The sequence below is a fragment of the Zeugodacus cucurbitae genome, chromosome 3 (genome assembly GCF_028554725.1).
Source record: "Zeugodacus cucurbitae isolate PBARC_wt_2022May chromosome 3, idZeuCucr1.2, whole genome shotgun sequence".
Lineage (NCBI taxonomy): Eukaryota > Metazoa > Arthropoda > Insecta > Diptera > Tephritidae > Zeugodacus > Zeugodacus cucurbitae.
Genome location: NC_071668.1, coordinates 45,749,080 through 45,763,097, shown reverse-complemented (window position 1 = coordinate 45,763,097; position 14,018 = coordinate 45,749,080). Strand labels below are relative to the sequence as shown.

Here is a 14,018-nt window from a genome sequence, read left to right as displayed (position 1 = left end):
CTTAATTATTATTTAAAATTCTAAGCCAAAAATGTATTTATTCGTTAAAATGAAGTGTGTAGTGCCTGGATGTATATATAATATGATGACGTAGTACAGAGTATTCAAACCAAGACAAACAATCTAAGTGATCGGTAGTGAATTACTTTATATAAAAAATAAGTGAAAAAATAATTATTATTTAGTATTTAAATATTTTAACTAAAGTGATATTGTATCTATTTCATGTTCAATTTGTTTCACTGTACATAGCATTTCCGTTTTCCATTTGACAATTCTTCTGTTGCCTATTCCCATTAGTGGATCGTGAACGCTTCAGTCTGTCGTAATCTTGTCTTCTATCATTCTTGAGCAGTGGTCAGTACTGCTTGGCACATTTGTGCCGACTCACATCACACCGATGTATTTAGAAACCTACAAGTAGATAATCTAATATACATAGAAAGAAATTGCGATACGAATGCAATAGAATGAAGGAAAACGCAAGACACTTTGCGAGGGTTTAGGTCGATAAATACTACTAAAAAGACACTTGGCGCGGGTTTAGAACTATCGATTGTATACTTTCTTCTTCTTACAGCGGAAATCAATGAAATCAAGATATAAGTTATTAAGCATATTATATCAAAAAATATTATTTTAATCATAATTATTATGATTTATTTTTGATTTATCCAAAAAGGAAGGTTACAGAGTTCTCATTGGTTATCCTATCTTTCATGCTCACCTACACAGTAACAATTCCTCCCGTGCCGACTACTCCCATTAAAAAATCGGAATATAATCTTATATTGCTACTTTGCGAGCAATGGATTACTCCACAATGATCCGAGGCCCATGTATTTATTACTTATATTTGACAAAGCATGTCACAGAGTGATCCCTCTTTAAGATCACTTCTTTAGAATTTCTAATGGAGAGCAAACCGAGCCTTCTATTGAGCTCTTTTTGACCTCCGAAACCAGAGAAGAGGGAAATTTGTCTCCAGAAATCCGACACACAAAAATATAAACAGTGTTGTAAATACAGTGGAACTTCTATAACTCGAAGTTCTCCATAACTCGAACTTTTGAATTGACAATATACAAAATTACAGAATACATGTTTTAACGTACATATGCACATAAAACTTTATGCGAAGTAAATAAATAAAACTTTGTATAAATATATATCTTACAGCTTTTTGAAAAATTTTATGTTTTAATGAAAATTCTATAAGTCGAAGTCAAAAATTTTTATTTTTAATTCTGTTAAGGAAAGCTCATACGTCTGAAGGCTTTGATGGACCGTTCAGTTTTTAGCAGTGTTTCTTTAGATAGTGGAACTTCTCCATCAATTTTTAAAATTTTGAGTAACTCATTACAGCATTTATTAGAAATGCATTTTTTAAATATCCAAGAAGCAATCTTCTGGTGAAAAGTTACATTTTATTCTTTACTGAATTTTTTTTTTACAATTATTATATAAAGTAGTTTCACATTAACTATTCAAATGTGTTAATATTACAATTTCATTTGGTTTCGACGCCTATTTATAAGAAGTAGTCTCTTGATTAATGGTAGACAATTTTTCAATTTCTTTTTCACTAATCGTCTTAAGTGACGCTAAGAATAAATATTTTCACACAAAAGAATTTCACAACAATTAATAGTTATGATTAGCCTCGTTTATTCCTCCAAAATGTATCAACAAGCGAGGAAACTAACGATTATTGTGAAAACTAACGAAAATGACTTCATTGCTCACTTAATGCTCGAAATGGATAAATGATTGGTTCATTCCACCTTTAAGCACTGAATACACTTGCAGACTTGTCTGTACTACATGTCAAGTATGACATACCGTCGCATCGTGTAAAGCCTGGTCTGCATACCAAATTTTAGGTCTGCATACACGTATGAAGAAAATTGAAATGTTTAAATTTTTCTGTTGGTTGTTGCGACATGTACATATTCCGTTTATTGTACGCAATGCAGACAGAACCTCATACTTCGAAAGAATTCAGAACGATAGGTAGTGCGACACAATGGCTTTAACAGATAATGAGTTTTGGCGCGATTTTATGGAAGTGTTTAGAAATGAAAAAATATTATGGGAAGTAAAAAATGACAACTACAAAAATAAATTAAGGAGTTCTTGATAATTTTCATTATTCATTCGAACAAAATTTTTAAATTTTTTTATAGAATTTGTTTCCAATTCCTTAAGAAGTGGTACGTGTGAATATTTTGGCCGTTCTTTATAAAAATTTTCACACCAAAAACGTTCTTTTCACTTTTTTGCCTTCTTTTTCTTTTCGTTATCAGTGCACATTGAAATTATAAGCAGCGCTACAATTTCATCATCCGATGCCATAACGTCCGCTCACTTCAAAGATTGAAACGAAATGAAGTTTGAACAACTTGTCGCATAAGTGTACAGTGAACTGACTTGCGACCCGGTATGCATACAAGTCTGCATAGAGTCATAAATTGACGGCACATGTAAGTATAGAAATATTATGAGTTTTTTTTTGGTTTGGTGGGAATGTGTCTTTTATATTAGTATAAGTACTTATTTGCACCAATTTTTATGGCTCATGACTTAGTGCACTAATTTTATTAGTACTAATTCCAGATCTCTGATAGGGACCTGTCTGCACGCAGGATGTGCAACTGATGTGATTTCGCAAAGGATAGAGGCGACTGAATAAGTTTTGAATACCAGGCCCTGACCGAACCAAGGTTGTAGTGTTTAAGAAGGAGATTTTCATCTATGAACATAACGTTTTCAAAACCCATTTTCGTTAAACAGCTTCAATCCATAACACTTTCTCCATCGTCTTTCGCCGCATTAGATCATTACACATTATATATCAAGGTGCCCCTAAATATTGGGAGCTTTAAATTTTTGGCAAATGTCAGACTAGATACAATCTGTGATGCTTGTTTGTAACCAATCGATTAAAGGGTCATATACACATACCATAACCGGTCAAATGACCGATTTAGAACTTATATTTAATGATCTGAAACACTCCGCAGAGATACTCAAGCTATATTCTCCTGCTAATGGCAGGCACAGGGCTCTGGCGTGGCGAACCTACCCCTTCCCCAGAGTAAACGTTGACCAGGAGGCTAACTTTATGCTAGCCAATTGGTCGTAAAAAACAGAATGGCTAAACAAAACAAAAACAACAATTAAAACCAGACAGCGGCAAGGGTACTCCTAGCTCAGGGAGAAGACCACGCTTCCTTGATGCTCTAACTGCAGAGAAGCGTTCGCTGTTCGAGGAGTACGCGAGAGACGACGATGTATCCTCAACGAGCAGCGGCATAGTAGGCAAGCCACTACTCCTGGCATCCCAGGCGGGAACAAGCCCAAAGGAGGTTCGAGCGAGTACGAACCCCACAAATGTACCCACTATCGCCGAAGATAGTAGCAAGGAGCCGTCGAAGAAACGGCCCGGCAAAGAAACATAGGCCCACAAGAGACGGACGCATAGGAGTGGTAAATACCATCCGCTACCTGAGGCAGGCTGCCCAGATGGTCCTGACGATCCCCGCAGGGTCGGAATGAGTGGGGACACTGTCAAGTGGTACCTTCGACATCTGGATGAGGGTAAATCGCCTGAAATAGCCCTTGGCAGAATACGAGGTGATGGAGGAAGCAATGCCAAAAAATCGCCTGTAACAAAAGGTACACAGGAGAAGTATAACTCTGACACTAGGCGACAGGTCAGAGAAGAAAGAGCTGGCAAACGGGACAGAAGCCAGATAACACCACAATAATTGCCAAATTCTAAGCGGCGCAGACCAGCCACGACTCTGGAGTCGAGCGGGCAAGCTAGGACCCAAGAAGCATCTAAGGTAGTAGACAGCCAGCGCAGGTATGCGGATACTCTTAGAAGCGTACGCAGTACTGCCGCTAAACTACCCAGAGATAGCTCTAGTCCCGGCCCAGCTCACCGTCCTCCAAAACCGGATAATGAATCGGGTAGTCAAAGGACGAATGCACGCTCTATCCTTCAATGGCGTATATTTCCGATCAGGCATGCTACTGGTTGACTGCAGGGACGAAGAGACCGCTACCTGGCTTACGGAGATTGCCCCCAAGCTCGAAGGATGGGATGGTCCAGTCCTCTGCGCCAAACGAGGCGAGGAAATACCGCCTATACACAGCATGACGGTATTTCTTCCTAGATGTGCTGAAGAGCCTCTTGAAAACGACATGGAGCTGATAACGGCACAAACTGAGAGTATTAACTCCTCAGCTTGGCGAATCATAGACAGTATTTTTACTGAAGACTCCGGAATAAGACTCTACGTAGGGATAGACGACGTGTCTTACAAAATACTCCGGAAGGCAGGTTTCCGTCTAAACTTTAGGTTTAGCGCCGTCCACTTGCGCCCTTGGCGGCCAAAGCCCGTGGATGATAAGGCAAACAAAGGCGCTTCGGACCCGCTGTGCAGGGCTCAACTGCCAGTGTCATGGACACCACGGAAGCGCTTCCCAAGAAGACAGTAGAGGAGGCACCCTCTACTCAGGAGCTCTTGGAGGGAATGGAGGAGCTTGTGGCTGGAGATGGAAAAGCTAGCGACTCGGAGGACCTCTCCCTCCTGGAGCCCATACTGTGATGAACTCCCGCGTAGAAGTTGCTCGGGTGAACTTGCATCACGCAGTAACTGCATCGGCGGTTATCGCCAGCAGGTTCAACAAGGATAAACTGAGCATCATCTTAGCCCAGTAACCCTGGGTTTTCAAAGGCCTAAATACTGACAACAATAAGGTATTCTGGAACCTATCTAGTCACAGACCTAGAGCCTGTATTGTTCTGAAGAAAGAAGGTTTCTTCGGAACCATCCATGTCAGATCATAGGATCATAAGGTTTGTACTCGGAATTGAAACGAAGATTATTCCACCAAAGCGTAACAGGAATTCAGGAATTTTTATGAAAGCGTCTCCTCGACGCCAGAGGCTGCAAGACTGCATAACGCCCTAGTCAGGGGGAAAAACGATACTACATTAGCTCTCAAACTCCCTAACGGATCTTACACAACAAGCGCAGAAGACAGGATAAGAGTGCTGCTGAGTACGCACTTACCGGAGTCGATCCCGAGAAATCAAGTTGCCCAATACCGCCCTGTACCAGCTAACGACTGAGATCCGGAAATCTCTAGAGGACGGAGAAGTGGCATTATGTGCCTTCCTAGACATCGAGGGAGCATTAGATAATGCCTCACACTGTAGCATCATCAGTCTGCAGATGGACGGAAGCGCTGCATAGCTCGAGAATAACTCAGACTATCTCAGGGGAAAGCACAATTCAGTTCGCACCACTAGGGGATGCCCTCAAGGGGGGGTTCTGTCCCCTCTGCTCTGGAGCCTCCTAGTGGACGATCTTATTCAGAGAGGATTATTATTCAGAGAGTATTAAGTCTAGCAAAACGCTGGTGCGACAAGGATGGACTAGGCATCAAACCTGCCAAAACAACCATCGTCCCTTTTACTAGACGGAGAACCCTACCGGCTCTAAGGGCCATTCAACTTAGCGGCTGTGATATTGAGTGCTCCAACGTAGTGAAATACCTAGGAATAACCTTGGACGCTTCTCTTCGCTGGAATACTCATGTGATACTGTACCAAGGCACTCATGGTGTTCAAACGTCTGGCTGGCAGGACTTGGGGCTGCAGCCCACACATTATTAGATGGATGTACACCATGATAGTAAGACCAATAATCACATATGGAGCAGTGGCATGGGCTGATAAAGCTTCCCTTGCTGTAGTGAAGCTAAAGCTGGCCAAACTGCAAAGGCTAGCCTGTGTATGCGTATGCGGAGCGATGAGGACGTGTCCCACAGCAGCGATGGAGGCAATCCTAAACCTCACCTCACTGCACATAGTGATTAAACACTGGGCCAACCAGACCATTCTGCAAATGACAGCGGACGGTTATGAAAAGGGCAAAGTAATATCATCTAGGAACATGATGGAGATCGGCGAGAGGCTTCCTCTAGCACCCCTCCCTAGAGATGATACCATCAGAGAAACAAAAGCAACTCGCTGCATTGGTACACTGACAGTTCCTTTTCTGGCAGTAGGTCCCCACACTATCCGGGATATGTTCCGAGCAGAAGAAAAAAGAGATAGGGAAGAGCATTGGCGCCAGTCAGCGGGATTGCGCCAGTCAAAAGGTTTATTGGTAGGTTATAACGCCAAAAGATTTAAGTGCTTAATAAACCTCTCAAGGAGCAAACTAAGGCTATTGGTCGGTATATACACGGGCCCCTGCCAGCTCTGGCAACACCTTAATAATTTGTGCTTGGTCTCGTCACGGACCTGTCGCTTCTGTGACATGGAGGACGAAACTCCCCTACACATACTACTGGAATGTGCAGCGCTTCACAGAAGCAGGAGCAAAATTTTAGGATATATCATCCAAACAGAGGGGCGCATCGTCTCCCTTAGTCCTAGTACCAGCCTGGAATTTTTCAGGGTACTGGGTCTAATGGAGTCGCTGTAGACTTGTAGAGGGCACAATAGACCACTGGTCGTGGTGCTTTCCTGAATATCTTATCTATCTATCTATATATACCAAACCTATACCTTCGCAATCTCCAAACCTGAATCCTAGAGCTCTTATGGGATAAAGAAGAATACCCACCAAGTTATTAACCACTACTTTAATTACATTACTTGTTCTTGTTATTCAATTTTTTAATATTAATTTTGTTATGGTTTTTGTATTTATCGATTCAAAAATTTAAAACTAAAGTTCATTCAATTTCCAAATAAAACATGAATTTATGTTTGCAAATAGTATTGCTGATCCATTCAACGACTATGAATAGGATATACATATATATTGTGGATGAAAAGGAATAAGATAGAAAGGTTTAATAAGTCTATTTGCAGCGATACTTTATGCAAAATTCGTTGCTAATGAACACATTAATAAGCCATCACAATTTTGGGAAAAGGTGATATTTTCTGATGAAAGTAAATTTAGCATTTTTGGGATCCAAGAACGTAAACTGGTTTGGAGAAAACCAGGTACAGGCTTAAATAATGAAAACCTTGTACCTACTGTGAAGCAGGGTGGTGTTCTGGTGTGAGGGTGTATGGCGAGTGCTGACGTAGATAATCTCGAATTTGTTGATACTAATAATATATTGTATTTAGATATTCTAAAGACAAATTTAAAGCCAAGTGCTTAAAAACTTGGTCTCGAATGTTTTCATTTTCAACAGTATAAAGATCTGAAACACACCGCAGAGATACTCAAGCTATACATACCAAACCTATACCTTCACAATCTCCAAACCTGAAACCTATTGAGCACTAAAGAAGAATACCCACCAAGTTATTAACCATTACTTACTTTAATTAATTTTTTGATACTAGAAAAACTGTTGATATCTTTATATGCAAACTTGTACTTGTTATTTGTTATTCATTTTTTTAATAATAATTTTGTTATTGTTTTGGTATTTATCGTTTCAAAAACAAACTTTTAAAACTGAAGTTCATTCAATTTCCAAATAAAACATGAATTTATGTTTCAAATTTTTAATTTTATATTAGTTTTTAAATTGTTTAATGATCACTCTATCTGTACGCAAACTTTTCCTGACTAGTGAATATTGTGGACGAAAAAGAATAACATGACTCTCAAAATCTTAACAAATGGTGGGTCTATTCAGAAAGAAATAAAAGAATATTGTACACTCTGAAATTCACCATTTTCTAACACTACCGTGTTATGAACCATATAAGAACATACATACGCAATACTTAAATAATTTCAATGTTTCTGTTTTTTAGAATCTCATATGAGATCGCAAATTTTTTTCAAAACTAATTAAATCCAAAACTATTAAAATCCTGGGCGTACTATTACTGTAGACGAGCAGCTATTTTCGACTAACATTAGATTAACTCAATACATATGTACCTAACCACATGATAAATACAATTCCGTATCTCAAATATCCTCTATTTTTGAGAAACAGAAAACGACAAAACTAATACGAAATGACGGAAGTTTAATCTTTAACTGACTGACTATAATGAATCAAATATTCATATTCACATTAAAAAAATAATTGTTCGGATTATGATATATATTTATATTAATATGATGTCTATAACAGACAATAGCTTTATATATGCACCTCTCTCTCCTAAATATTCTCTACACAATGTGATTACTCTTATCTATTGTCTGCAATTTATTTACTACTGATAACATACAGTAAGTAACTATAAATTTGTTGTAAATATGTGTTACGTATGACATGTTATATTCAATGTATGTAAAATAGTAAAACGATTTTGAAATTTTGAATGGCAAGGTTAAGGGGTGGGGGGGTATGGGATAACGGGCCAAAAAAAAAAACGTTTTTGAAGATTTTTTTTTGAGATAACTACTGAATATTTTTGAATAGTTTTATTATCATATTATTCAGTGACATTTCAAATATGTTTTACAAAAAATCAGTTTTACAAAATGTCGAAAATCAACGAAGTTGCAGCCACTTGAAGTAGGCACTCAACGGAATTCCGCACATTGCGGTGTCCCGGATATAAGATCGTAGAATCATCTGAAACACATGGGATAAAAAAAAATTAGTTCTTTAGAAGTATATCTCCCAGCCAACGGTGCCCTTTTAATAGAAAATTTTTTTTTTTTCATTTTTTCAACGGTCGGTGAAGGTAAAAAGTACGTTTTTAGCCCTAAAAATGCGCCATTTTGTGGCTGTAAAATCGAATAGAAGCAAAAAATAAATAAAATGGGACCGTTGGCTGGGAGTCAATTCTATGTTGCACAAGTGTGCAAAATTTCAATACGATCGGTGCATAACTTTTTGAGTTATCGTGGACACCGACTTCAGAAAAGGCGTTTCGAGAAAAACGCGTTCAAAGTTTTGGGATTCGTCAAATCTTTTCACATATTCGTGAGCACTTGGGCCGGTGGTGACTTCCATCTTTCTCCGAATGAGCTGAAATTTTGAGACAACATTCTTCAATAGTTGTACATTCGATTTAACAAATAAAAAAAATGATTTTTTAAAAAATTTTATCCCATACCCCCCCTTAAGTCTATGGCTGATCCAAATGGAGATCGCTCTTGAACTATTATATCCAGGCGCATATGAAGCTAAAACTACGATAATTAGATTAAATATATCAACGCCTGATTAGGCGTTAGCGGGAATAGATCCGATAGATTTTTTGATTACCCGAAGAACTTGATCTGGCAAAGGCAGCTTCTAAAACTGGCATCTGGTAAGATTTTTTACTTTACAGAGAAACGCTAACCTTACTGAGGACGAATAGCTAGCTTACTCGATCTCTTGCGTTCCATTTTTGGCAAGAAAGGTGTTGGAAATTTTTCGTGATGTATGGTAGAGGAAAGTCCTTCAGGCTCCAGTTCGACGACACAATCATTGAAATATCTAGTTTCTCTGAGAATCTATGGCAACCTTACACCTTTCAGCTATATCGGCGGGTGCTGGGTATATGCAGAATGTCATTAAGTGCCATGGTTGATGTGGTCCTTAGAGCTCAACAAATTCTGATAAGCCATTGATAACTCACCATATCAGCAAGTTGGAACAAGAAGCTTAGCATCTATGGGAGTGTGGCCTTCGTGATTTTGAAACAACAAGTGCTTTTATCAGGAAGGAGGAGCGACTGATGGGCTCTTACCGTCCTTCGAGAAGAACGCAACTCTACCCTACATCCATAATATATCCCAATCTAATGCAGTTCGCATTTACAATACCATCCTGCTATGCGACACCTTGACGGCCTGTTGTAGAAGCGTCTATACGGTCCTAGGGACTTGAAGTGCTTACATTAGTTCAAGGTCCATGTTAGCCGACGTTTATTCAGAAAGTATCAGTATTTTTCCAGTTGATAGATTTCTTAAAAAGTGAGTATTACTAATGATCTCAACCGTATGTACATATGTATGTATCTTCACTGCTCAAAGGCAAATTTTCATAATCACTTTTAAGATAACCAACTGGGAAGCTGTTGCTTGCGAAGATGGCGGAACCATGAGGATTCATTACAGTCCTTTACGATTTCACAAAAAACTTTTCATGAAAACCTCTTTCTTTTATAATGTCCAATCTTCAACTGCCTCGCACCTGCATGTCTTAGTTAATAAAACCCTGCAAGATGCCCTAATTTCTGAGGTCCACCAGAGGGTTTTCTCCTGCCTTTACAATGCTGGTTTGGATGCAGTGCTTAAGACTTCGATACACTCTTCCACCGCGTCAATAGTGAACAAAGCGTTCACCAGAGCGCACACAGAAAATCTAGTCAGAGCCTCCTTTAATAAAGTCTGAATTTATTTTCTTAGGGTTCCTAAATTAATTTCTAGGCGGACGTGTTTTTTTCAGACTGAAACAGTTTTGGAGTGGATGCGGAAGCTCAATTTTACAAGTTTGCCATTGTATCATTGACATCTCCTTAAGGATCTCAATTTGGAAATTCGACAACTGGTAAACAATCATAAGCGGACGAACGGCGGCGGCAATTCATACTGCACCCTCCGGTTGACAAGGCAAAAAAACGTGTCACCAGACGGCTGCCAAACAACTGCGCGTCACTTGCTTTCACCAGCGGGGAGGTTCGGGATGTCATCGGGAAGATCTCCAAATCCATTGGCCCAGACGGAATTAATTATTTGATGTTGATCCAACGGGAATAGAATTTCTCATCAAGGTACTCAATCTGTCGCTAACCACTCTCAAAATACCCAAAATGTGGAAAATCGGAAGAGTGGTCTCATTACTGAAACCTGGGAAACCCGCCAACCAAGGGGAGTCTTATCGCCCGATAACTCTCCTTTCCCCAGTAGTGAAGACACTTGAGACCTTACAACTCCCGACACTCACGTATCAGCTGAACCTAGTGGAACATCAACACGGTTTCCGTAAAGTGAACAGCACCACCACAAGACTTATATAGTTCATGGCCTTAATCAAAAACCTTCCTGTAAGAGAACTGTCCTGGTGGCGTTGGACCTGTCAAAAGCTTTTGACATGATCAATGTAACAATGCTACTAGAAGACATAGAACGAACAACACTTTTTCCGGGACTGAGAGATGGATCATGAACTACCTGAGCGATCCGGTGTCCTCTACCCGCTACTGTTTAATTTCTACATCTCCAAACACCCTCAACCACCAGAGGGATTTTCAGTTACCTCCTACGCAGATGTTACCTTTGACAGTATACACTCCTCACACGACCACGATAACAACTAAAGTACAGAGCCGCAACAAGATGCTCAAGTCGCTAGCCGGGAGCGCTTGGGGAAAAGGCAAAGAAACGTTGCGGGCCACCTACATGGCTATCCGCCGGCCGGTCGTAAATTACGCAGCACCGGTATGATCGCCTGGATGCAGCGTCACGCAGTAGAGCAAAGTGCAGACGTGTCAAAGCACCGCACTTCGGACAGCCACAAGATGCCTCTTAATATCCTGTAGCATATTTGCATAATGAGGCCACTATATTTCCTATTAAGGAGCATAATGAACTGTTCACCAAGCAGTTTCTATAAGGATGTTTTCGCAGAAATCACTCATGTAGTCACTTACTGGAAGCAAAACCGCCTCCAGGTGCATCAAGAGGTCACTCCTATAATATGTCGACGATCTAGCACAATACGCCGACCAGACTGCGGACGCGGACAGACACGCTATAAACGCAATTAGTTGTGGAGCTATTAACACCTTCCTTGGCTCCCTCCCAGTATGGAACCAAACCACCACCTTTAACTTCAACTTGAAAAACTAATTGGATTGATAGAAAAATATTCCGAAGTTTAACGAGGTAAGACGCAATTCGGAAGGGTGCAAAGATCAAATATGGTGAAAAGTATAATGCTAATTTTAAAGCGTTTTGCTCCTATTATGTCAGTCACAAAAACTATATGCCACTGAATCTTAAAAAATGTATAACGATGTGCTTTTCTCGTAGATCTGTTAACCATTCTCCATATGTAATAAATAATTTCAGTTTAGAGCAATTTTTTAAGTTTGTTGATTTAGAAATTACTATGAATCCTAAACCAAATTTTAATTCTCATGTAAATTCAATAGTTTTAAAAGCTAAAGGTGCTTTTAGCTTTGTTAAACGTTGGTCTAAAGAATTTAGTGATCCGTATATTACTAAAATTCTTTTTACAACATTGCCTACATTGGTGTATTGTTCTGTTGTATGGAATTCTAGTTACCATACACATTCTGATAAGCTTTAGTCCGTTCAAAAACAATTTTTAATTTAGGTCATTTACATTGGGATTCAAGATTGAATCTTCCTCGGTATACTAGTCGTTTAAAACTTATAAATCTACCTACACTTACTAGTCGCAGAGAAATCCTAGGTATTATATTCCTAGTAAAACTTCTGAACTTTAGTTTGTAGTTCATTCCTTTTGTCTGATATTAACTTTAATATCCCTAGGTATTATATTCCTAGTAAAACTTCTGAATGGTTTAGTTTGTAGTTAATTCCTTTTGTCTGATATTAACTTTAATATCCCATTGCGTTCATCTAGGCAGTTTAGACCCTACTTCTAAAATCTTCTAGAACAAATTTAGATTTAAACGAACCATTTCGCCGAATATGTCTTGATTTTAATTCTCATTCGAGAACATTTGATCCATCAGACTCAATCTTTAGCATCAAAAAAACTATTATCTTCTTCTTGACTGGCGTAGACACCGCTTACGCGGTTATAGCCGAGTCCAAAACAGCGCGCCACGTATCCCTCCTTCTGGCAGTTTGGCGCCAATTGGTTATACCAAGCGAAGCCAGGTCCCTCTCCACCTGGTCCTTCCATCGGAGTGGAGGTCTCCCTCTTCCTCGACTTCCACCAGCGGGTCTTTCGAATACTTTCAGAGCTGGAGCACTTTCATCCATTCGAACAACATGACCTAGCCAGCGTAGCCGCTGTTTTTTTATTCGCTGGACTATGTCTATGTCGTCGAATAACACATACAGCTCATCGTTCCATCGTCTGCGGTATTCGCCGTTGCCAGTTCTTAAGGGACCATAAATCTTCCGCAAAACCTTTCTCTCGAAAACTCCTAGTGCCGTCCATCGGATGTTGACATCCTCCACGCTTCTGCACCGTAAAGTAGGACGGGAATGATGAGGGACTTGTTGAGTTTGGTTTTTGTTCGTCGAGAGAGGACTTTACTTTTCAATTGCCTACTTAGTCCATAGTAGCACCTGTTGGCAAGAGTGATCCTGCGTTGGATTTCCAGGCTGACATTGTTATTGCTGTTAATGCTGGTTCCCAGGTAGACGAAATTATCTACAACTTCAAAGTTATGACTGTCAACAGTGACGTGGGAGCCAAGACGCGAATGCCGTGACTGTTTGTTTGATGACAGGAGATATTTCGTCTTGTCCTCGTTCACCACCAGACCCATGCGCTTCGCTTCCTTATCCAGTCTGGAAAAAGCAGAACTAACGGCGCGGGTGTTGTTTCCAATGATATCGATATCATCGGCGTACGCCAGTAGCTGTACACTCTTGTAGAAGATTGTACCATCTCTATTTAGCTCTACAGCTCTTATAATTTTTCAAGCATCAAGTTAAAGAAGTCGCACGATAGTGAGTCACCTTGTCTGAAACCTCGTCTGGTATCGAACGGCTCGGAGAGGTCCTTCCCGATCCTGACGGAGCTTTTGGTGTTGCTGAACGTCAGCTTACACAGCCGTATTAGTTTTGCAGGGATACCAAATTCAGACATCGCGGCATAAAGGCAACTCCTTTTCGTGCTGTCGAAAGCAGCTTTAAAATCGACAAAAAGGTGATGTGTGTCGATCCTATTTTCACGGGTCTTCTCCAAAATTTGGCGCATGGTGAATATCTGGTCTGTTGTTGATTTTCCAGGTCTAAAGTCACACTGATAAGGTCCAATCAGTTTGTTGACGGTGGGCTTTAGTTTTTCACACAATACGCTCGACAGAACCTTATACGCGATGTTGAGGAGGCTTATCCCAC

At 39.9% G+C, this 14,018-nt stretch overlaps 2 long non-coding RNA genes across 2 annotated transcripts; one reads left to right on the top strand and one right to left on the bottom strand.

Moving 5' to 3' along the window:
- Positions 1-1,968: 1,968 nt before the first annotated feature.
- Positions 1,969-7,119, top strand: LOC128920121 (uncharacterized). Its single transcript, XR_008470253.1, has 3 exons — positions 1,969-2,483; positions 2,605-2,723; positions 2,794-7,119. It is a non-coding gene; the product is annotated as an uncharacterized LOC128920121 (long non-coding RNA).
- Positions 7,120-8,417: 1,298 nt separating this feature from the next.
- LOC128920120 (uncharacterized) lies at positions 8,418-13,844 on the bottom strand. The gene is made up of 2 exons (XR_008470252.1): positions 8,848-13,844; positions 8,418-8,586 (listed from the first exon to the last, which is right to left on the bottom strand). It is a non-coding gene; the product is annotated as an uncharacterized LOC128920120 (long non-coding RNA).
- Between the last annotated feature and the right edge of the window lie 174 nt (positions 13,845-14,018).